The sequence below is a fragment of the Galleria mellonella genome, unplaced genomic scaffold, assembly GCF_026898425.1.
Source record: "Galleria mellonella isolate WM207_F2 unplaced genomic scaffold, CSIRO_AGI_GalMel_v1 utg171, whole genome shotgun sequence".
NCBI lineage: Eukaryota > Metazoa > Arthropoda > Insecta > Lepidoptera > Pyralidae > Galleria > Galleria mellonella.
Window position 1 is genome coordinate 727,344 of NW_026442014.1, and position 27,130 is coordinate 754,473.

The window sequence follows — 27,130 nt, forward strand, 5'->3', positions numbered from 1 at the left end:
CATTGCACCACAGCTACATCGCAATCGTTAAAAATCTACTTATTAGTAGATTCTTTTTTCGGTATTCAAATATTAAAAAAAAAACTTTTCCGCAATATATAAGCCATTTATTGCATGCGTATTTATTTTTTATTGAATTAATCATTTAAAAACTTCTTTATTTTTGTTTACAAACAAACTCCGAGAGTTTGCACATCGAAAATTTAATTTGAGCAAAAGTTCTCTTAATAAGCCCAAACAAGAATCGAACCCGGAACTTGGTAATGTATTAATCCACATGGTAATTTATTAGTGACAATTCGAAACAACGAACTTTCTCCTAAACAAGTAATTTCACAGATGGCAATCATGTAATATAAATTACAATACTCCAACTATTATCGTTCAAAATAAGTCACTATTCTTTTTCTAACACGATTCCAATTTGCTTGAACGATACGTTAGTAACTGATCGTAAAACCAGCATGCAACATGTATTCTTTCGGTAATAGAATAAGGTCGTATTTCACTTGAACACAAACACCAAAACACCCGTCTGGTAGCGTATTCAATGTCAACATACACGGGATAATTTATTTAATACATACAAGGCACAAAGTCGAGATTTAATTAACATACCAAATATGTGAACTTATATTGCTCACGGCAAGATCGTGTTTATATTATGGCAACCGACACCAAAATATATTTCACTTCATAAATAACACTAACGATCCGCCGCGGCTTCGCGCGGGTAAGTAGATAGTAGAAAAAATGTAGTATTATTTAAAAAAAAATAGTACTTGTGCAGTTAATATAATTTAATAAAAAAATTTTGATATTTACATTTAATAATAAAATCATTTTTTTTTTCGATCAACAGTGATCATCATAACTTTATATTACATCAATCAGAATCATTTATTATAAATTACATATATAGATAGATACTAAAAACATATTAAAACATTTATAACTCGAGAACTACTAAACCGACTTTTATAGTTTTTTGATTTGTTAAATTTGTTAGCGTCCCAAATAGCGGAATAACTTTTAAAACGATAGGAAAATTAACGAAAAAATAACATAAAAGTAAAACACATTTTCCCATACAAAATGTTCATGGGTTCCATACCTGTCAAACATTTAATGTTCATCCATTCGGTACGATCAATTCTCCTCTCAAGTTAAAGAACGTATTTAAATAGCGGTTTCGAATCGACAAGACATATCCACAATATGCGGATAATCGCGTAAATTCGATTTTAAAATTGTAGAATAGTGTCAGTAATGACGAAGGATTGACATATTTGCTCGTTGTCAAATATTTACGGGTGCGTTCAGAAATTTATTTTGTCTAAACTAAGGAAAATATACAAAGCTACTTAAATATAGAACAATTAAAAAAAGAATCCCTTTTCTACAACGAGTCTTGCTTGCTGTAGGCTTACGTCAGTCTGAGTGTCAAAAAAATGTTATCACACATGGACATAAATCTAATAACTTAAAGGAAATACAATTAGAAACACAAAACAAAACAATTTTTTTTTTATAATCGCGTATTTTAGATTTAAAAAATGTAGCATCAGTAATGAAAATCGATTGACATATTAATTGGTTGTCATATATTTGTATGTTGCGTTCAGAAATTTATTTTGTTTAAACAAGAAAATATATATCAAGCTACTTAAATATAGAACAATTAAAAAACAACAATGGACAGTATGGTGGAGCATCTTGATGGGCGTCAAGAGAGTAACGCAGCAATGAAAAGAGCAATTCTTCGAAATCTATAGCAGCTACTTCGTGAACATCATCTGCCCTGTGGTCCCGGCATAGAATTGGCCTTACATCTAAAGCCTTAGAAGTTAGTACAAGTTAGTTAAGTTAGTTAAAGTTGTACAATAGTCGTTTTGCTTGGGCACCTCTATCCAATTCGTGTTTCTACCGTGTTCATTTGTATTTGTTCAAACACAACTGCTTCATGGTTGAAACACGAATGGGACAGAGGTGCCCAAGCAAACGACTATTGTACAGAGTCTCCCTCTGGTGTCTTTTTTAATAAAGTACTGAACTTTATATTTGTATTGTATTCATTGTATTGCTTTTATAAAATTATAAATTAAGTTCAGCTAATATGTAACATGGCATTCATTGACCATTAGGCGATACGAAGTTCGCCAAGAAATAAAACAATACATACAACAATTCGTATTTCAACCGTGAAGCAGTTGTGTTTGCATGGCTGTGTTTCGGTTTGAAGGGTGAGGTATGGCGTGAATTTACTGGGTACAGAGGAATAACAACTGAGTCCTCAGGAATGGCAACGCAAGGGGGGTATCATGGGCGAAACAGTATACTCTGTTATGTCCATGGTACTGCTCATGTCTATAGGCGACGGTAACCACTTTCCATCAGGTGGGCCGTCAGCTTGTTTACCATTCTAAGTTGTATAAAAAAAAAAGGAAAATACATAAATGAAGCGACATAATTTTTAATTTCATACGTGTGCCAAAATAACACAAAATGGTCACAACTCAGTTTATCGCTTTGCCCTCAAAACAGTTAATATTATGTTGTGGCCAAAAGCCAACCGCGAAATTTATTGACAAAAAAAATATTTATATTAAATTTAACAGAGAAAGTAATACAATTTGAAACCTAGCTGTTGTATGAATATAAACACGAACAAGTTTCCCCAAGAAATATAGGTCTCAGCATGAAAACGAGTTTTGAACTTTTCATACATATTACATTTAAGACGACCCAGAAACGCAGGGGGCGCCACCGTCAGACTATTAATTATAATTATCATTCGGCAATCTGCGCTCCCTGAACCAAATTTTAATATACCAAATAAATCATCGTAATATTGAGGTCATAAGGAAAGAGAATAAAAATTTCACATTTTTATTTGAGATCTTTTACAATGGCATACCAGTCCACTGCTGAACATAGGCTTCCTCCATAAAGGGGATTTAACCAGTAGTTGACACGCTTCGCAGGCGGGTTTTTTTATGGGTGAAAATGGCATGGTAACCCCGCCCGCGCTAATGGGATACGCTGCCGACGCACCAGTGGCATGCTGTGGTTGCCTATAAATGTAAGAACAGTTAGATCTAATCTACCAGTGTATTGTATTGAAATGTTTAGCTGTATCCTATGTTGGTGATCCTATAAATAAATAAATAAGTAGTTTAATAAATTATATGTATTTGATATTTTTCTACAATATAGCTTTTTCTAGCCACATAAAAATTATCAATTCACTCTTACGCCACCTACCCACTTCTATCTGTTCTCCTTTAACCAAAGGTTGTCTGTACAAAATTGCTATAGCGACAAGACCGCCTTTTATATCATTTTTCATTAAAAGTCACAGGTAATAATAGCTAGTAACATAAATACGATAAACTCACACTATGAACTTTAAACCTCCGTTTTAAAGGTCGTCACCTTCTGTGTTCTATCCTATATGTATCCTATACTTCACTGCACTCGCCTATCCTTAAGCCACCTGACTCTAAAGGTCGTCGCCACATATTTTCATCCCATACTCCATTGCGCTTGCCCACACAAGTTCGTTAATCGCGAACTTTCCTTTCCCATCGATCATCAATTCTGCGGATAACCTCATTTCAGATTCTATCACGCAGCGAGATTCCGAGCATTGGCCTCTATACAGCTCGCTAAGGGAATTTCATCCACCCCGATATCTGATTTAAATTTACCTCATCTCAATTATCTTTAGCGGTTATTATAATATTAGTGAAGTTGTAAAATATTCAATAATCCAGATAGAGAACAGTCTGTATTATAATTGACTAGCCACCTACCATTAATTTGCATGCGTAAATATATATTTTATAATAGGTAGAACTCTAATATTTTTTAAAATAAAAAAACAGCCCACGTTCCTGATAGTCTAGTTTTCAGTAGGGGAAATAATATTTTTAAATACGGTATCTTTTATGGTTTATCCATTACAAATCATATCTTTCCTTTTCAATCGACTTCAATAAAATGGGTGAATTCTCAATTTATTACAATTTGCTTTTCTCATGTTTGTTATCCCGTAACTCTGTCAGTTATAATCTGATTTAGGATTTTTTTTTATCTGAAAGGATATACTCGCAAATTGGTCACGTGTAAATTTTGTAAACTTTAATTTTTCTCCAATTCAAGTTAGGTTTTTTGTGAAACACAATTTTAAATTATTTAAATAAAATCAAATACGCACAGTTAACTTGCTGATAATTTAGCTTACTGTAAGTTAAATAATAAAAAAAAAAAAACTAGGTAAGTATTTTTGAGTTTATTCATTACAAATGTGTGTAAGGTAATAATGTTGAAGAAACTTAAAATTGAATAAAGCTTATAAATTTATTTTAGATATTTATCCTTGTAATAAACTAATGCTCATGCAATTCACTGCTAAATGCTAAATGATAATAATCTTCATATATATATATATAATATATATATATATATATATATATATATATATATATATATATATATATATATATATATATATATATATATATATATATAAATTATATAACTTTAAAATAATATAATAAATAATATAAAACAATCCAAGCACGAGCAATTGTAGATATAAATTCGTATTGGAACAGATGTTTAAAAACAAATGACTGTGCCAGTAACTAATTGCCGAATAGTTGAACGTAATTAATCAAAACTAATTAAAGGAATCCGAACGCCGTACAGACAGAAACAAATTATTCTAATAAGCTCCATTCCCATCTATATTATTGGATTTAAGTTTTTCTGGAATGTATTATTAATCTTGTAAATTATTTGTTCAATTATGTTTGATTTTTAAATGTGAACGAGGTTTTCCCAAGAGACTACAGCATAGGTTTCTTCAAAGGTGGCGTTAAGAGGTTTCTTCAGGGTGGGTAACGCGCGCGTAATACCTCTGGTATTGCAGGTGTTCATAGACTACGGTAACCACTTACCATCAGGTGGGCCGTATGCTTGTTTGCCACCTCTGTGGTATATAAAAAAAAGTGAAAGAGCGACAAAAATTTTGAGTAATTTTGGTTACAAAATTAATAATTAATATTATTAGTGTTTTATAATTGCTTGTGTATTTATATTGTTGATTTTATTACTTTTTTCAATATTTCAATTTTATACCCCTTTTTATATTAATACCCGCCCACTATGTACTTTTTATTACAACACATTTGTGATTTGTTAATCTTTGTCGGGCGCCCACGATACAGGTTCGCCTAGTGTGGGGCCCATTGTATCTTGTTTTTATAACTTTGTGTTTTTGTCAAATAAAATAAAATAAATAAATATAGTATGGATGGTATAGCGATATGGTCCCGGCATAGAACAGGCCAACATGGGCGAAACAGTATACTCTGTTATGTCCATGGTACTGCTCATGTCTATAGGCGACGGTTACCACTTTCTATCAGGTGGGCCGTCAGCTTGTTTGCCATTCTAAGTTGTATAAAAAAAAATCAAACTAATAATTTTTAGAAATTTTGTCTGTCTACCTATCTGGTGTATAGTTCACATTGATACGCCATTTAGAAGTGAACTATTTAATTGATTTCCTATTTTTGAAAACCACATAAAATATATAAAGTAGGGGGCAAAAATCTATTAAAATGATAGAAATTCAACTTGGATTCATTTTGTAACCAACATACAATACAAGTACACGCATGTATATATATATATATAATCTTTAGAATAACGAAACACATTTTCTATTTAAATTTCAGTTAGAATTTAATGGCGTCCACAGTTAATTTGTGCAGATTTTATCCAAGCCTTTGTATGGACATGTATGGAATTATAATACGCTCTGCAACTGTAGCCACATTTATGTTGTAATTATAAATTTAATGAAGTGTACCAATGAACGCGTATAATTTCAGATGTATCTCATATTTATATGTTTTTTTTTTTTTTTTTTTTTTTTACAACACAGGGGGCAAACGAGCATGCGGCTCACCTGATGGTAAGTGACTACCGCCGCCCATGATCACCCACAACACCAGCGGCATTGCAGGTGTGCTGCCGGCCTTTTAAAAAGGAATATACTCTTTTCTTGAAGGTTATGTTGTCGTATCGGTTCGGAAATACTGCTGCTGGAAGTTGATTCCAAAGAATGGTTGTGCGTGGAAGAAAGTGCCTTGAAAAACGCACGGTGGAAGACCGCCACTCGTCCAGATGATTGGGATGAAACTTTAGTTTGTGGCGGGTTGTACGGTGGTGAAAATCAGCAGCAGGTATCAATCCGAACAATTCCTCAGAACACTCCCCATGATAAATTCGGTAGAAGATGCACAGAGATGCAACATCTCTGCGCAGTTTCAGTGGATCAAGCCGGACAGTAAGGCGTTGACTATCGATAATTCGAGCCGCCCGACTCTGAATGCGGTCTAACGGAAGGAGTTGGTACTGTGGCGCTCCTGCCCACAGGTGAGAACAGTATTCCATATGCGGCCTGACTTGGGCTTTATATAATTTCAGGCGGTGTTCTGGCATGAAATATCGTCTCACCCTATTGAGCACTCCTAACTTTTTGGAAGCTATCTTAGCCTTCTCCTCCAGATGACCGCAAAACTGGACGTCGCAAGATATATCAACGCCCAGAATTCCTAGACTCGACTTTTTATCAAGGGAAGTGCCCTGAAAGTGAGGAGATACGACAAACGGCGTCTTTTTTGCGGTAAACGCGCAGACTTGTGTCTTTTTGGGGTTAAATTGGACAAGATTTTGTTCACCCCAGATCGAAACTTGATGGAGTGAAGTTTCGATTTCAGACACAAGTCTATTCCGGCACTCATCGGTATGTGCCCGCGAGATCTTTGCATGACCGGTATATAATGTATCTCCTGTACTGTCGTCTGCATAGCAATGAATATTACTTATCTGTAACATATCATTGATATGCAGAAGAAACAGAGTCGGAGATAGTACACAGCCTTGCGGGACACCAGCATTCAAAGGTTTTAAATCAGAGCATGCTCCGTCGACTACGACCTTAATGCTACGTTCCTTGAGAAAACTGGCGACCCAAATGCACAGTCTCGCAGGCAACCCAAATGAAGGTAGCTTTGAAAGCAGCGCTCTATGCCACACCCGATCAAAGGCCTTCGCGATATCCAGACTAACTGCTAAGGCCTCTCCCTTACTCTCGATTGCCACTGCCCATCGGTGTGTTAAGTAAGCTAAAAGATCACCAGCCGAACGTCCCTGTCGAAAGCCGTACTGGCGATCACAGATCAGCTGGTGCTCTTCTAGGTACCGGAGCAGTTGACGGTTAATGATGGATTCCATAACCTTCGAGAATAAGGAAGTGATAGCTATGGGCCTATAGTTAGCTGGATCTGAGCGATCTCCCTTTTTAGGGATCGGATGCACCAGAGCAGTCTTCCAAAACTTTGGGACTATGCCCGATGAGTAGCTAAGCCGGAAAAGACGCGTAAGAACCGGAGCCAACTCTGGTGCGCACGTCCTAAGCACAATTGGAGGAATACCATCGGGCCCACTCGACTTATGGATTTCGAGGGAGAAAAGTGCTCTACGCACTGAGCTATGCGTGAATTTAATGTCAGGCATAGAGCTCCTACAACACGTGATGGTCGGTGGTGATTTCTCCCCGTCATCCAATGTCGAGTTTGACGCAAAGATGGATCCAAGAAGATCGGCCTTTTCCTTAGCGTTCTGGGCCAACGAGTCATCCTCCCTGCGCAATGGTGGAAAAGATGACTTACAGAAATTCCCTTGTGCAGCTTTGGCAAGAGACCAGAAAGCTCGAGTTCCAGAGGGCAAACTAGCCAATCTCTTGCCAATTCTACTAATATGCTCGGACTTCGCTGTGGCTATAACTCTTTTGAAAGACCTAGAGGCAGAGTTATACTTCTTTTTAAGAGCACTGGTGTTAGGATCTCGCATCGCCACACCTTTAGCCCAGGTTAGGAAGCACTCCTGTTTCAGACGAGATGCTGTTCTACAAGAGGCTCCATACCAGGGCTGGGATTTCCCACCGACAGGTACCACAGAGTTAGGAATAAATAATTCCATTCCCTGAAGCACCACATCAGCAATGGAATCGGCAATGGCGTCGGGATCATCCAGTGTGAAGCAAACCTGCCTCCATGGGTAAGATGCGAAAAAAATCCGCATCTCATCCCAGTCTGCTGACCTGTAGTGCCAAACACGACGTCTACCCGTGGAACGTGGTGGAATCGGACTCATGAGAGGCACCTCGCTCCGCACCAGACTGTGATCCGACGATCCAAGCGGAGCTTCGACGGAAATCACATAGTTGTCTGGGTGGGTGGTCAGCAGAAGGTCCAACAGTGAAGGTGAATGGTCCAACACATCAGGTATTCGCGTAGGCGAGGAAACAAGCTGCGTCAGACCATAAGCCAAAGCAAAGTCATGAACAGATCTTCCCGCATAGTCGGTTGTACGTGAACCAAGCCATTCGGTATGGTGGGCATTCGGTTCTGTGTCCATGCAATATCAAATTTCCTATTATGACCAAAACCGCTCAGTTACCGGTCCACATGATAGTTTAACTACATGTAAATAGATACTAAAGTAATGATAATAAAAGATATAAATACTGAGTAATTATTTATTAATAATTTCTCAATAAAATATCGAAATATATATAAAATACTAGCTGACCTCGTAAACGTTGTTTTACCACTTATTGCGAAATATAAAAATCGCAATTAAAGTACAGAGGTTGATTGTAAAACGATGAAAATTTAAAGTTGTATGTATTTTTCAATGCTAAATTATAATAAAATAGAAATGGAAAAATTTGTCAAAAAAATGAAAAAAAAATATTTTGGGGAGGGTCACCCTTATCATTGACGGGTATGAAAAATAGATGTTGGCCGATTCTCAGACCTACCCAATATGCACACAAAATTTCATAAAAATCGGTAAAGCCGTTTCGGAGGAGTTTGGTAACAAACACCGTGACACGAGAATTTTATATATAAGATTTTGAAACTCATCTAAGTCCCTTGTACGCTACCATAGAAAAAAAACTTTCAATTTACTCTCTGATGTGGCCCAAAGGATAAATAAGCGAAAAGGCAATAAGCTGGTTACATAACTTGAAAAACCGACAACCGATGGGGAGAAAGGTCCTTGTATGCGAACAAACGCAGTGCACGGCGATCCCTCTCTGGATGGAGCGACGACCTCAAATGCATTGCAGGGAGTCAGTGGATGCAGGTAGCTCGGGACCGTTCATTATGACAGTATAAGTGGAGGCCTATATTTTTATTTATTTTATTTTATTTTATTTTAACATTAGCCAATTACAGATTCCCAATTTGTAAACCAGACAATATTATTTACCTACTGAACCTACCCTCCAAAAATATTTATTTTTTGCAGTTAAATAACGAGTGTAAAAGAAGTTCTACGTTCTTCCCGTTCCAGGTACTTTATACCTAAAAGCATTACCTTCTTTCTATAAGTCTTTTTTTTTAGTTCTACTCAATCGTTTATTGCATTTTTATATTTTATCTATAGATATTAAGCGTTTTAAGTACAACTTCAACACTAACTCTGTAAAGGTATAGCATTCTAATGAAGGCTAAGTTACATAGATTGTTTCCATTCTTTCTGTCTACCCTAATGGGGGGCAGGCGTGACAGATATTTATTTCTTCATTTGAAAATTACTCACCACACTTACAGTCTCCCAAAACGTGTAGTGGAGCCATAGAGTTATTTTATAAACTCACAAATTTTGTACAACAATTTAAAAATATATCTATTTTGTCATTAAATATGTCAATATCTGGATGCTGAGCAATCAGAGAATTGAGCAGAGAAATAGCCTGATAAGTGGGAGCAAACTGTAAACTGTGTGTGATGTATGTATGTTAGTTACATAAAATATCGAATTATATTATTATACATGCACTGGTAATAACATTAAAAATAAATACACTTGCAGTTAAATTACGTCATTGAAATATTATTGCAGTGTGCTTTAACTTTTCCCCATTAAATATTTTATTAAAGCTCTTTTAAAGTGTTTAAAATTATTTTCATTTTTGAAAATTAGTAAATTGTTATTATATACCAGAGGGAGACTTTGTACAAAAGTCGATTGCTTGGGTACCTCTGTCTCATTCGTGTTTCAACCGTGAAACAGTTGTGTTTGCATAGCTGTGTTTCGGTTTGAAGGGTGGGATATGGCGTGAATTTACTGGGTACAGAGGAATAACACCTGAGTCCTCAGGAATGGCAACGCATGGGGGGTATCATGGGCGAAACAGTATACTTTGTTATGTCCACGGTACTGCTCATGTCTATAGGCGACGGTTACCACTTTCCATCAGGTGAGCCGTTAGCTTGTTTGCCATTCTAAGTTGTATAAAAAAAAAATACTTTATTCTTTATATTATTGTACAGTGTGTATATATTATACCTATTATTGCAATCAGGTATTGATTCAATTTTGCACTTTTACAAATGAAATTGTCTTTAAGTTGTTTACATTTCTTACCACAAGCGAGGACTCATACTTGTCCGTGACACAGTATTTCTGATAATATGGCGGGTAGAAGAAAGTCGACAGCGCTTTAAACATTATCTAAATTTATATCAACTAGCAATTTTAATTCATTTGAATTACACAAGCTTGTTCTTTTTTCAATTTGAATATGTTTATAAATAAATACCGTAAGTTTTACTGGGTATTTATTGGATACAAAGGAATAACACCTGAGTTCTCAGGAATGACAACGCATAAGGGAGTATCATGGGCGAAACAGTATACTCTGTTATGTACATGGTACTGCTCATGTCTATAGGCGACGGTTACCACTTACCATCAGGTGGGCCGTCAGCTTGTTTGCCATTCTAAGTTGTATAAAAAAAAAGTAATTAAGTCAGATCTAGCATTACCTTATTTAATATATAAACATATGGGTACTATAAGCTATTTTAACACGTTATAGTAATTATAAATGCTAAACCTTTGTTCAAGTGAACTTTTTTTAAATTTTAAATTTTAACTAATATTGCATAAGGGCCAAGTAAGAGAATAGTCTTAAAAACGTTTTTAAACTATAATTTAGTTTACCGACACTTTTACTAGCGATACTGGCGATTTATTTTATTTTTAAACCGAAAACTCGCGACGCGATCTCCCCAAGGTGACATTGCGCTCGCCCAATCCACTCCCATCAAATATGCATGGAGACAACTCCGTAACAAGGTTACACTGCTGACCGTGCCCGCGCAGCGCACTTGTACAGTTAAAAGAGACACTGTATAACAATATAATACCTATATATACTAGCTAACCCGGCACACTTCGTACTGTCTCGATCGATAAATAAAAGATCTAACAAAAGTAATCCATTAATTATAAAAATTTAATTTTTTTTTAAAGAATTAATTAAAAAATCTACATAAAAATAATCCTAAAGATAGTTAACAACTTTCATATTCAATCACCTTTTAAACCTTCCCTGGACTTGTACAAATAATTCAATACTAAAATTAGCCAAATCGGTCCAGCCGTTCTCGAGTTTTAATACATAATTTTGTTTTAAAAAAAAAAACAGCAAGAAAGTATAACAAAATTAGAATAGGATAAACACCTAAACCTTCAATGTAAGGAGTAAACTCATTTGTTAAAAAAAATCCATCAAACTAAGTTTCATGATTAGAGAAGACGTTAAGAAATTAGAAACTGTTAAACTTATAAAAGCAAAGTACTTTATATTTTACTCCACAAAATACATCGAAAAAATGCAAGGGGCTTCATAGACATATTGGATTTAAAACATTTCAATTTAAAACACGAAATCGCATTTACAAGTAGATTTTGCTTCACAGTAAGTTTTTTTTCTCCTAAAACAAAAATGGCCGTTTCAATCAACATATAAATTAATGTGAACGCAATAAGGAAATAAACCCCATCGATAGAAAAAAAGAATTATCGAATTCGGTCCAGAATTGGCGACGTAATCTCGTAACGCAGTAGCTGTGCAATAAATAGACGGACAGATGAATTTCTTAGGAATTAGCTTAATTGTTTTATTTATGTATTTATTTATTAAACTTTAATACACCGAGAAAAAACAAATGGCGTACTTAACACCATATGGCGTTATCTATCAGTTGACTGTAGACTGGAATAACAGAAAATATTAATAACGGTGCAACGTAATAATTATTTGTTAGAAATTAGGCACACCAACAGTATAGATATTATAAATCTATTTAAAACGAACAAAAACAAATTATATGTAAAATAATTAAAGATAATCTGACATCTTATTTTTTTATACAACTTAGAATGGCAAACAAGCTGACGGCCCACCTGATGTAAAGTGGTAACCGTCGCCTATACACATGAGCGATACTATGAACATAACAGAGTATACTGTTTCGCCCATGATACCCCCCATGCGTTGGCATTCCTGAGGACTCAGGTGTTATTCCTCTGTACCCTGTAAATTCACGCCATATCCCACCCTTCAAACCGAAACACGGCCATGCAAACACAACTGCTTCACGGTAGAAACACGAATGGGACAGAGGTAGCCAAGCAATCGACTTTTGTACAAAGTCTCCCTCTCTTAATCGAAATTAACGCATGTATATTAGCTAACTATCAATAAAATTTTGCTACACCCAAAAAAGGTTTCATGTACTTACTCATCATAAGAATATTGTAACAACTCTATATTATGTACGTATTTGAATGCATTATATACAAAATAAATATACATGAATTAAATATCATTTTTTGTGTAGCATTCTGATCTGCAACCTATAGCAGGCGTACATAACATTGACTACAGATTACGTGCATATATAATTAATTTAATATTGAATTAAAACAGTAATTAAAAAATAACATAGGTATATACATATAATACTTAGTATTTCAGTCGTTAATTGTCCACCGCTGGACATAAGCATTCCCCTATTCCCATTGGCACGCTTGGCAGGCGGGATTGTAACCACAATTAGGCTTTACAATTGTATTAAGTGGGACGCTGCTACCCATCTTTCGCCCTATATCTAATACTTATATTACCTATATTATATTTATACTTAACAAATTAACATTTAGATTCGTTTGAGTGTTTGTTGTGTCCAATTATCATTCACGTTTATCTTTACTTTATAATTATTCTACTAGCTGTTCCCCGCGGCGTTGTCCGTGTGAATAAATATCTAAATGATTGCATGTGTAGAATAAAACCTACTCGTGTAGGTACCGGATTTAATTTAAATCCATTAAGCCATTTAAGCGAGATCGAGTCGTTACTCGATTACGTTTAAATGTTTGTTAACATACAAACATATAAAGGTGTTTGTACTTTATATATTTTTTTAAATATTTATACGGGGGGAAAGGGATTGTTAGTAATGGAGACTGAGAATCCCATTGTTAGCAATATACCCAACCAGGTCGATCTCCTCACGGTTCCCCGTGGAAACTATGATGGTTATTTCCTGATGAATTCATCATGATGGGCTAACTGGCCTGCTTTCATTCTCATCTATCACCCTTCACTGGTGCTCCGCTAGCGTATCGCGTTAGCGCAGGCGGGGTTACCATACCATTTTCACCCATAAAAAAAAAAACATGATTATTCAAAAAAGGAAGAAGATTCTCAATTCGATTGTATATTTTTTTACAACTAAGAATGGCAAACAAGCTAACGACCCACCTGATGGAAAGTGGTATGTTCCAATAAGAAGTACATATACAAATATAAAACGGATAAAACATCAATAAACATCGATTATAATTTTTTTTTTATTTCAAATGTGATTTCGTGCACAAATACTTTTACAACAAATCCCACTTTCACCGCCAGACTCGTCAGGAAATACTTAAAAAAACAATGAGCGAATGTCTATTTAGTATTTCTCAAGATAAGTACCTACTTAAGTTAAGTAGTTAAGTAAGTATTCGAGCCACCTTTGCACAGTCCCGGAACTCGTTACAAAATGGGAAATGACATAAAATGGAAGAATTATTTATACAAATGTATAATGTAAGAGACCAGTGGAAGCCAGGAGGCGCCGTTCCAATTTCTTTGCGTCACTGCTTTAAAGGTTTATCGACGTTTTTATCCCAATGAAATACTAATAAGATTATTAAATTACTCACAGTTTTAAAATACTTCTATTTCAATGTAACTTCATTTATTCCATTGTGTTTAATTAATTAATTTATTTATTTAATACAAAAATCCCCAGCTCTTAATAAAACGACTTACATGCTAAGTCTGTTATAAATACAGCCAAGAATAGATTTTAATTGTACAAACCTTACCTATGTTGCATATATGTACATGTACGTATATACACTACGTATTTACATTTATTTATGTCACACTACCTTACCCACCCATACATTTATACCTCTTTACAATTGATGACCATGAATTTGTATTATTTAATCATTGCTGTCAATATCTGAACTGTAGCAACATGGATTTTAATTATTTTATACATCAATTAACCTAACTTTATGGACACTCACTATTATACATGGTTTCTTTCATACATGCACTTATATTACTTGCATACACACACTCTAACTCGCCTACCTCGCTTTGGAATTATAATTTTTGTTTGTATAAATAAAATCCGTTATTGGCTGTATTCATAAGAGACTTAGCATGTAAGTTGTTTTATTAAGAGCTGTGGATTTTTGTATAAAATAAAATATAAAATAAAAAAACGAAAAATATAATTCTAAAGCAAATTTGAGTTTAAAACTAATATATATATATATATATATATATATATATATATATATATATATATATATATATATATATATATATATATATAATAAATTATAATTACAATACAAACCAAATAATAATTTTATCTTATACTAACCTTACTAAATATAATAAAAACATAACTTGACGATTTTTTATACAAATTAGATATTTATAAAAAAATTATATACTAACTCCTCAGTTCAATATATAAAGCAAAAAAGTATAGAATTTTTGCTTGTCTGTCTGTCCGTATATTTGTTTCAGCATCACTTTAAAATTACTATATTAAATGGGATATAGTGTAAAAGTTGCATTTGAAGCTTTAACTTAATATTTAGTGTAAGTTTTTTCTGAATATGCCATCTTTAAATGGTCAACTTCGCTGGTTTCCTTACTTCAGAAATCCACATGTACGAAGTCACAGCAATTAATAATATATTAAACAAATATGTGTACAACCAATAAAGACAATCTATGACAAACTATGGATAATCACATAATAGTAATTGTTGTCCCCAATTTTACTAATAATTGTCGAGAAACTCCTTCAGGCTAAATTAGAATTAATTAATAAATTTAATGTTCAACAAATTACACTAACTAATTGACCACATAACCGGAGAAATTATATTATTATCTTTTAATAACTGAAACAACTTGTACTTTATTACCTAAAAATACAGTCGAATATATCTGTATATATCTATATCATAGAAAAATCCATTCAACTAAATTATAAATTTACATAGCATTATATATGTCCTTAACTTTTACATAGTTCAAGTACAAGAAAAAAAAAGAAGTTTTTTGAATACTTGAATTAAATAAATAATAAATGAATTTGTGTGAATATAAATTACTAAGCAGTATAAGATTGCATGGTGAAGTTTATGGACCACACAAAATGGGTGTCATGAACTTCACAGTGTATTCTTTTGTCTATGGTTCTATATCTATGACTATAGGCTATAATAATACAACATACACGAAAAATTAGGACATAGAAACATTTCAACACTCCTATTTTAATGTTTTATTTTTTTTAATGAGTGATTATAGACTGGTAACCCCGCCTGTGCTATCAGTATATACTGGTGCCCCCAGTGAGAGATGACAGATGAGGATGAAAGCAGGCTAGTTGGCCCATCCTGGGGGATGTGCATATACCGGCGCATCCCCCGAGTGTTAGTGTGAGCACGCCATCCACCCTACCTTGAGAGAGGAGACCTGCTCTTACCATCTGGGGGCGGGTCGCTGCCGTCGGAGATCTGGTGAGTGCGAAAGCGAACCCATGTCTCCGACATATGGCACCTTGAGGGTATATCGCCTGGTTTTTGGTGGGTACACCCCCATCTTACGGGGGGATTCCCACAGTACCCATTCACCTCCCACAAGGTGTATGGGTCTGCATAAAGCATTTTCCAGATGTTAAAAAAAAAGGCTAGTTGGCCCATCGTGACGAATTCGACACGTGGAAGTCAACCTAATAGAGTGTATTATTAGCAACCAAAAACCCCATTACTAACAACCCCTTCCTCCTCACCTGTTTTAAAATTAATGGAATGCAAATTAGATACTGAAAGTAAATAAATAAGATTTACACATGCCAACAGCCCGGTATTCAAGCAACTGAAGACGGAGGGGCATAGGACACAAAATTTTCAATATTTTACTCGACTGTCGGTCGTAGTGTCGGAGTAAAATATTGTAATATTATTCGATTATAAATAACCGTCAATCATACGTGACAAGGTTACGGCAACAAAGGCTGGAGTGGGTCACGGATCAGGGCTGAACACTGTGCCGCCCCGCGCCAGTCACCGACCATCGCTAATTCTTCCCACAGACCCAATAATGTCCTGATGCGACGCAAGCCCGCCATTGCCTTCAACCTATTGAATCTGTTTTATTATCGTAGTTTATTTTAATATTAAAAATATAAAACTACAGCGCAGCGCAAGAGGTCTAACCTAAACTATCTTTGCGTATAATCGAATCCACCTTCTACTTTTTTCGTAGTAAATAGTACATTACTGCAGCGGCCAGCAACTGAGGCCTAGTTGTGGCCAAGGCTTGTATAGTACATTACTGCAGCGGCCAGCAACTGAGGCATTGATGGACGAACGTGCAAATGTGGGCCGAGGCGCATCCAAGGCACACATACGTGAGTCCATCAATGCCTAGTTGTGGCCAAGGCTTGTATATTACTTATCTCAAACAATGCGTGAAAATCAAAAACACAAATTTACTTTTTAAGTTCAATGACGAATAACGAACAATAATAATTTTTCACGCGCCATAATGTTCCTTTGTTTTTTTTTTTCAATAAACAGCTTTCTATTTGCAAGCCAGTTCGAAATTTAAATAAAACCTTTTATTAGTTACCTCCTTGTCCTGTAAATTCACTGCCATATCAACAGCTTCACGGTAGAAACACGAATGGGATAGAGGTATCCAAGCAATCGACTTATGTACAAAGTCTCCCTCTGATTTTTATATACTTATACAATCACACTTAAATCAAGCCCAAGCAATTTAGTTTTGTCTAACTCATACTATAGGTTATTATGAGTTATACAAAACTAGATGCTGAACATAGATATTATTTTTCATGTAATATCACTTAATCTTTATTCTATTACTCGTGTAAGAATGTAATTAATTGAGATTATTAAAGATATATTGGGAATGTGAGGTTAATTAACTTTATGAATGAATCAAGAAATGCGTGAATAAGTAAATTTTGCTCTCCAAAAAAGAACACAGATTTCGTGGCAAAAATTCAAATCTAAAAACCAATTCGTTTTTAACCAAAATGACTTTAATGAAATCTTAAATTCTCTTTTAATCCTTTCAAATAAAAAGAAAAGAATTTTCCATATTTATTTATTTATAAATGACAATTTTGAGATAACAGACAGGACACAAAGATTGTAATTCACATAAAACCGGGGGGAAAGGGATTGTTAGTGATGGAGACTGAGAACCCCATTGCTAGCAATATACCCAACCAGGTCGACCTCCTAGCGGTTCTCCCTGGAAACTATCATAGTTAATTCCTGATGAATTCATCATGATGAGCTAACTGGCCTGTTTTCGTTCAGGCGGGGTTACCATACGATTTTCACCCATAAAAAAAATCACATAAAACCGACTTTAATAGTAAAAAAAAAACAGTTATTTTGTTTTTAAAACTTAAAGTTCTGAACCGATTTTGATAAAATTTCCATGGAATCTATTTGTCAGTATTTCTTTTATAAAATAAAAAACATTTTTTTTAAATCGGTTTACAACTGACAGAGTTATGAGGTAACAAACATAAAAAATACAATCCTTCTTCAAGCCTTCTTCTGTTTGAAGCCATATGTTAACGGGAAATTAATGAACTCACTGTGTTTTTATCGTTTCCAACAATTGTTTCGACTTCCTCCGGAAGCCTTCATCAGCGGACGTTTAGCGCTTTCATCACAGCGACATTTTTTTTACACCTTGAGTTACGTTACTAAAGTTTTAGTAAGGACCCCTAATCTTTTATAGCCTATATTACTCAGGGTGAATGTAGCTTTCTAATGGTGAAAGAATTTTTGAAATCGACAAAGTAGTTATTGAGTTTATTCATTACAAACATACACACGAAAATACAAATCTTTCCTCTTTATAATATTAGTGTAGATGTACTCGTAGATTAACGTAGATGTAGATGTAGACAAGTCTCCTAGGAGCGCTAGTAAAATCATAACCGTTTAAATTAACTTAAACAAACCCTATTTAACTTAATAACAACGCGAACACATCCACCAGATTATTATAAAAAGGAAATTATTTCGTGGATGATTTTATTTGTATCCCAAAACTTTTGTCGTAATATTTATAGCATTTGTTTATTTTGTCGGTAAACAACACGATGTAATCTCTTGTATGATTAATGTGCATAATAAAAGCGTGCTGTGCCTTTTATATTGTCTTGCGACGCGTTAAAATCCAATTAAATGTTTTAATGAATCGATTGTTGTGACAAAGTTGAACAGTTTCAAACTCCACACGTAATTATGAATTGAACTTGTATGAAATATCCTACTACATAGAGGTACGGAATATTTAATAGTTCAGCGAACGAAAATGGACAATATTTAAAAAGTTAATGTACTTGTAACAAAGTGTGGCAGGGAAGAAAGGGATTGTTAGTAATGGAGACTAAAGTCCCATTGCTAGCAGTATGCCCAACCAGGTCGACCTACTCGTGGTTCCCCCTGGAAACTATCATGGTTAATTCCTGGTGAATTCATCTGGCTAACTGGCCTGTTTTCATTCTCATCTATCACCCTTCACTGGTGCTCCGCCAGCGTATCCCATTAGCGCAGGCGGAGTTACCATTTCATTTTCACCCATCAAAAAAAAAAAACAAAGTGTGGCATTACTAATTATATTTTTAATTAGGCTGTAGGAACTCTACAGTTTATTGTACATACAAACCTACCGTTAAAAATATCTAAATGACATTGAAACCCATATTAAAAATTGTTATATATATATTAGAAATAAACAAATAACAGACAGACGTGATATTATTATACATATATTTCATAAAATTGATGTTGCAACCACATTATTTATAAGATTATGTTCCTCAAAAAAAAAAACCAAATTTAATTATGGCAGTCTTTTATTTTTATTTAAAAACTACACTACTGTAACGATTTTAACATTTCTATGAATCTAATCTATAAGTATATCCTTCCAATTAAAAAAAAATCCAAATCGATTTACAACTGATGAAGTTATGAGGTAAAAAGCACAAAATAGAAAAAGACTTTGTACGTAAGTCGTTTGCTTGGGTACCTCTTTCCCCATTTGTTTCTACCGTGAAGCAATGTTTGCATGGCTGTGTTTCGCTTTGAAGGGTGGGGGATATGGCGTGAATTTACTGGGTACAGAGGAATAACACCTGAGTCCTCAGGAATGGTAACGCATAGGGGTTATCATAGGCGAAACAGTATACTCTGTTATGTCCATGGTACTGCTCATGTCTATAAGCGACAGTTACCACTTTCCATCAGGTGGGCCGTCAGCTTGTTTGCCATTCTAAGTTGTATAACAAAAAAATGCAACCGAATCTAGAACCTTCTTCTATTTGAAATAAATACGAAAATTTAATAATAATTAAGTCTAATTTAATTTTCAGAAGTGGCAAACCATGAGTCTCATGGTGTTATCTTCGTATTGAGTAACATTTCCATTAGCACTACCCATCAGCCAGGCCGTCAGCTTGTCTGCTACATCCAATACCATGTAAATAAGCGGCGAATACAGAATGAGACCCACGACCGCACTTCCGAGAAAGAAACAACTAATATTGGGACATGCACAACGGGAATTTTATTAACTCACTGTGTCTGTCGTTATGTATATATATATATATATATATATATATATATTAATTCATTAAATCATTATACCAGCCTTTAACTGTCCACTGCTGAACATAAGCCTCCCCCTTGGGGGGTTTTGCCAGTATTTGCTTGCACGCTTGGCAGGTAGGTGGGCAACCGCAGTTAGGCTTTAGAAATGTTTTAAGAGGGACGTTGATCCTTCGCTCTTCCTTAGTCGATTCTTACGACACCCACGAGAAAGGAATCATACCACATATGAGACCACACGGCAAAAATTGGTATTATACTAAATATTATATTATAATAATTTTAAAATTGAATGTAAATACTAAACTTATATACTAAGTATATAAGTTTATTCTCATTCTAAGTTGTATAAAAAAAAAATACTTTCAGAGCACCGTTGCGTCGGCCATGCCCATTGTTTGGAAATGATCTTATCACTAATCAGTTACAAACACAACTTTATAATAGCTTTTAATAAGGTTTTACTATAGGTAGCAGTGTAGTTCCTGGCATAAAATAGGCTACCCCTTCCTTTCACGTGGGTGCTGTAATAGATGACTAAAGGAGCTATGGTCGAAGGATGGGCAGCAGCGTCCCTCTTAATACATCACCAAAAGCCAAACTGCGGTTGCTAATCTACCTACCAAGCGTGGTAACTGCCACAGTAGGCAATTACCCGCTGATACAATAAAAAAGGGTCCACCAACAAAAAGTTTATAATTAAAACAATCCTAATCCTTAGTCATATTATAAATGTGAAAGTGAGTTTGTTTACTACCTCTTGTCGCTTTAACGACTTGACCAATCATGTTAAAATTTATAATAATGTAATATTGGAAAATATTCCAAAAACTTCCCATAAATATGTAATCTAAAAAAATATGCCCAAGACCATAATGTTAGATTGTAGTCAACCGTAGTGGTAAGCTAACATTCCAGTTAATCACATTCAAATTTAATCCAACAGTGAGCAAAGCCCACTAACATCTCGTGAAATAAAATTATTTATTAAAGGTATTCGCCGTAAAAGAAATATAAATTAAACGACAAAAACATAAATGTTATCTTTTGGGCATTGTAATTTATTTTCAACTTGAAATGGCAAACAAGCTAAGAACTTGACTATGAAAAGCGATAGTTGTCACTCATGCTTTGCTATTCCGGACGATTAAAAAATCAAAATGTTATGGAATTTTGCTGCCATCATCATCACCATTTCAGTCGCCCTCATAGACTGCCATAAGGAACATTTCTGAACCACCTATATCCACTGACTCTCTTCAGTGCATTTGAGGTCGTCGCTCCATCTAATAGGAGGTCTTCGAGAGATTCTTCGAGCTATGACCAGCCCATTGCCACTTCAGCTTGCTTATCCTTCGGGCTATGTCGGTTATTTTGATTCTTTTGCGAATATCCTCATTTTGGATTCTATCATGCAAAGAAACTCTGAGTATAGCCCTCTCCAAAGCTCGCTGAGTATCTTGAAGTTTCTGCATATTGCCGACCGTGTAGGACTATGTCATTAAAGATCATCTTCAAACTTTGAGGTATTTTAGATATTGCTGCCACATGCCACTTCAAACCGAAATACAGTTATGGAAATACAAGAGAGTCACATATATCAGTTAGAATAATAAACGACCAGGCCGCGAAGCTATCAAAACACTATATGTGTTGAAGCGACCATAATATCTATCCATAATTTCAAATTACAGATCTATTGGAAGTTTTTTAATCAACCAAAATTTTCAATTCGCTTGTATTTGATTTGCTTGTAGCCCCAGAACTCAGTCATTTATAAACCGATTTTGATTTTTTTTCTTTTTGCTTGGTCTCGTAGAAATTTAACCAAAATCGGTTTAGTAGTTCAGTTTTGAAATTAAAATTGAAATTGATTTTATTATTTAACATATCAACTTCAAACCCGCTCATTGCAGTTCCACAGCTGGGCGCCCATCTCTTTCCATAAGAGAAGAATATTATTCTACTATTAAGATTGGAGAGAAGTGATTGTTAGTAATGGGGATCTAACAGCGCCATTGCTAGCAATATACCCTATCAAGTTAACCTCCACGCGGTTCTTCCTGACAACTATTGTGATAAATTCTTGTGCAATTGGCCACGACGGCCTAACTGCCCTGTTTTCATCCTCACCTATCTTCTTACACTGAAGACATGTCAACGTGTACCGATAACGTAGGCAAACCATTCCATTTTCACCCATTAAAAAAAGAACTGTTATTTACTACCTGTATCCTGCGACTTTGGCCGTATCTATCAGTATATAATACTTCTAAAGTATCTACGTATTAAGTTACAATATAACCTACCCTTGTACCAAATTACATTCAAATCCTTTCAGCCGTTTAAGCATATATTGATAGCGTAAGCGATATTACCATCCCATTATCACTCATAAAAAAATGGGACAAAACTTCACTGAGTTATATTTAAACACGCACTGGTATTATCATATATGTGCATGCTTTTTTTTTTGTTTTCCTTCTATCCTTTGTTGTTATTTAAAATAAATTTATTTGGTAACTGTAATCTACATCGCAAAAATTGAAAAAGTAATTTTTAATCTTGATGTTTAATTAACGTGTAATGAATATAATTTAAGGACCTCTGTGGTGGGCGAGCTGCTTTGAGTAAATGAAGTTCCCCGTTCGATACCTGGTCGGACCAATTTAAGAGAGGAACTTTTTGAAATGGCTCTAGACCGAGTGTTTTAGGTTATAGGCCCCTAAATGCTAGTTGCCTGATTACTCTTCTTCATAAAGGTAACTAATCTTGAGGACCAGGCCCTTAGTGTGATTGTATGGCACTTATTTTTTTTTAATTATTTGTAGAAGGTACAATTGAAGCTTACTAAAATAAAACAGTTTTATGAATACGTAAAAATCTTTTAAATAAGACTTAAAAACATTGCAATCCCTTCAATAAAACTCTTAATGAAACAAGTTCAAATTCAAAACTTTTATATTCTAGTCTGAAAACGTAAATTCACGTTATAAAAGTCTCTAAAGTTATTGTGAGTAATTTAATAAAAAAAAAGTTAGGCGCCGTCCAAAAAAAACGCACGCTTGTACCCACTATTAATCGGTCAACAAACCTATTCGATATAACAATCAATATAAAAATGTCACAACGTTAATTGACCTGTAAATCACGCAATCTTATCGTATATAAATCTGCAATTGTTACCTAAATATTTTTATTGGCCCGTACCGGCCACGGACGTCGCCGCGAGCTAGACGTAGTACACAGCCACTGTTCCAGTTGTGAGCACACAGACACTAATTTCACAGATGCAACATAATTGTATACACGTCACTATGTACTTGGCACAGATCACTACGCGGCACAGATGCAGGCGTGTGGTGTTCGTACCGGTTAGGGCGGGTGCACACGGGCGCGCTCTCGTCGGATACCGGACGGGTACTGCCGGGCTGGACGCGCCGCCGCGCCGCGCCCTCCCGCCCGCCCGCCCTCGCCGCCGCCGAAAATCCTTTTCAGTAGCAACTTACAGTCGCGTTAAATAAATGAAAAACTGAAAGTCATAACAGATTGATGGCTATTGAATGTAAAGTATTTGATTAGTTGCGTCCTGTGCGAAATTATTTGTTGATTCTTAACCGACTTCGGAAAAGGAGTAGGCTCTTTTTTCTGCTACTTTCACAGGGAGGTCCCCGCTGCGTCTATGTTTCTTATATGTTCGATAACTTAACTAATTGTGAACTAATTTTTAAAATTTTTTTTTACTCCCATCTCGATTATATATTTTTTTAATGCAACTTAAAATGGCAAATAAGTTGACGGCCCACCTGATGGAAAGTGGTAACCGTCGCCTATAGACATGAGCAGTACCATGGACATAACAGAGTATATATACTGTTTCGCCCATGATACCCCTATGCGATGCCATTTCTGAGGACTCGGGTGTTATTCGTATTTAACCTGTAAAACTGCCATATTATTTTCTTAACATTAAAGTAATTTTTTTTTATTTTGTGGAAAAATCTACTTTTTCAACCGACTTCAAAAAAGAAAGTGTATTTTTTTGTGTTCTTTTTATAATTGTTGCCTTATAACGCCGTCTTTACAAACTGATTTGAAATATTTTTTTATCACCTGAAAACAATATACTTACTCGTTATGCCTCAGTATCGTGTAATTTGACTACCATATCCCGGCTTCCACATTGAGATAGCCTTTTGAGCACGTCTCTGATACTTCGTACCAAAAGACAAGCGAGTAAAAATGCTTGAAATGGCCAATTTTTAAAACGATATCGACATTTCTCTACATATTTAACCGTCTTCAAAAAAGAAGCTTAAGTTTTATGTTTGACTGTATATTTTTTTTTATACCAACCGATTAGTTCATCAATTGTAGACCGATTTTAATAATTCTTTTTTTTTATTCTAAAGAGTATACAACAATAGCAAAAAGAAATTAATATAAATAAATGGTTAAAATTATTAAGTTCGAAAGCTACCACTTAACCACTACACTTCACTAGAGGGAGACTTTGTACAAAAGTCGATTGCTTGGGTACCTCTGTCCCATTCGTGTTTCAACCGTGATGCAGTTGTGTTTGCATGGCTGTGTTTCGGGTTGAAGGGTGGGATATGGCGTGAATTTACAGGGTACAGAGGAATAACACCTGACTCCTCAGGAATGGCAACGCATGCGGGGTATCGTGGGCGAAACAGTATACTCTGTTATGTCCATGGTACTGTTCATGTCTATAGGCGACGGTTACCACTTTCTATCAGGTGGGCCGTCGGCTTGTTTGCCATTCTAAGTAGTATAAAAAAAAATATAAAAATATTTAGGTTTTTTCTTCATATTATGTAACACAAAAGTTTTTATTAATGACTAATCAAATTTATACCACATAGAATCGCAGCGAGAACTGGTTGATTCAACAAAACAACAATTTGGATGTACACTTCAATATTTTTAAATGGAAATAATATTCGCAACAATATTGGATACAGAAACTTTCATAGTAAATCAAGCTGGAATTTCACCCTTTGTAGAGACATTTTTTTATATATGTATTTCACTCAATTTTTGTCACATAAAAAGGCATCAGGAGCGAATTCATCGCGCCATATTGAAATATTCGCGTGCGTAGGTGTTTGAACCGCGCCACCTCGCGTCTATTTCTATTTCACAAACAATTTGAATATGACGTTACTGAATGTACAAATGTAACATTATTTCGACAATTGTATACATTTTATTCCGTTGGTTGGTGTACACTCAGCAATTTGACTTATCAATCGTAATTCATTAGGTAGTTAATCGAATTACATGAATCACGAATAACAATATTTGCTTCGAAAAAGTAATTTTGGCTAGTACTAATAATCTTGTTTTAAAAAGAATCATCATCATCGACCACTGCTGGACATAAGCCTTCCCCTTGGGTACTTTTGCCAGTAGTTGCCACAATTGGCAGACGGATTGGCAACTACTTTTAGGCTTTGAAGATGTTTTAAGAGGGATGCTGCTGCCCATCTCTCCCCTTCCCTAAGTCCCTCTTACGACATGCATGGGAAAGGAAGGGGTGGCCCATTCTATACCGGGACCATACGGCAATTACTAGTAGTTTACTGTAATAACAAACAATAGGTCTTGTAAACGTTTCCAAAATTGTATTGGCGAGACTGTTTGTTTTTTGTAAATATTTTTTTTTATTTCGAATTTTCTATATTTTGCACTATGTGTAAGGTGCTGAATTCCTATAGTCGAAGGGAAAAGTCTGTTTATAATGGTGATTAACAACCCCATTACTGACAACATACCCTATCAGATCGGCCCCCATGCGATCCCATTGGAAACCATCGTGGTTAATCACTGGTAAATTCGTTACAATGGAGCTACTGTTGTGACAGCATCCTTATCATCCTTCGCTGGTAATCCGCTAGCGTATACCTCTTAAATAAACTTATCCTTATGGAATAATGGAATTTGTTACGCTACAATAAGTTCAATAAAAAATCTAGATACCTTTTTAAATTTAGCTTTAAGTTAGACTTAGACCAGCCAAGCTTCACGACTCTGGAGTGCACTGCCTCAGGATATCCGAGAACTTTCAAATAAATTCATGTTCAAAAGAAGAGTCAATGCTCACCTTATGTACTCATTACAACAATAGTAGCTAGTCGTCTTCTTTTATATTTTATTTATTTATACAGGGTGTCTGGTTTCATGTAGTCCAAACGAAAACCATCGATAGAGGGGTCCAAGGGTTTCTCTAAACACCCCCATGTATGTTCTGCAAACATTTGTAGTTTTCGAGAAATTTGCATTTTTATAAATTTTTCGTTAGTGCCTTCTTTATTTATTTTCTCCTAAACTATTATTACCAAAACCTTAATTATTTTTGTGGATGTGAACAATTAATAGGCCTTTCACTACGACACTAGAATCCTAATCCAGGCTGATAAGTTATTGAGAAAAAAAAAATAAAGAATACATTACTTTTGTTTCGATGATTTCTTACTATTTCTTTAGGGAAGTTTAACTCTACAAAACCGCATAACAAAATACTTAGAGACCCAAATGGGTCTCTAAGTTTTTGAAATCAAAAACTTGTCTACTATATGAACTTATTATTTGTAAAATTTCACCCGGCTAAGGCATGTTGAACCTTATTTTAATTTTGGTCAATAAAGTTGTTTAAATAAAAATAAATTATGAAACAGAGCTACATCAATCCATCCTTTTGCTCATCATTTAACTGGATTATCATTAATTTAGCAATATCTTATAAGAGCAGACACTGTTTTGGTTTGAATGGATATAAATCAAGATAAATTGCCAATTGTTTACTACACGATGACACTGGATTTATAAACATAAATGGACAATATTTCATTTATTATCTGTGTAGAGTTATTAATAGTTACACTACATCTAATTTTTTTATTTATTATAA

At 35.0% G+C, this 27,130-nt stretch overlaps 1 protein-coding gene across 5 annotated transcripts in view; it reads right to left on the minus strand.

Moving 5' to 3' along the window:
- Positions 1-23,601, minus strand: part of LOC113517735 (zwei Ig domain protein zig-8-like) — a 627,640-nt gene extending 604,039 nt beyond the window's left edge. For all 5 annotated transcript variants that reach the window (XM_052892944.1, XM_052892943.1, XM_052892942.1 and 2 more), the window contains exon 1: positions 23,383-23,601. The gene's annotated coding sequence lies outside the window, so the exon portion shown is untranslated. The remainder of the gene's footprint in view (positions 1-23,382) is intronic.
- Positions 23,602-27,130: the final 3,529 nt, after the last annotated feature.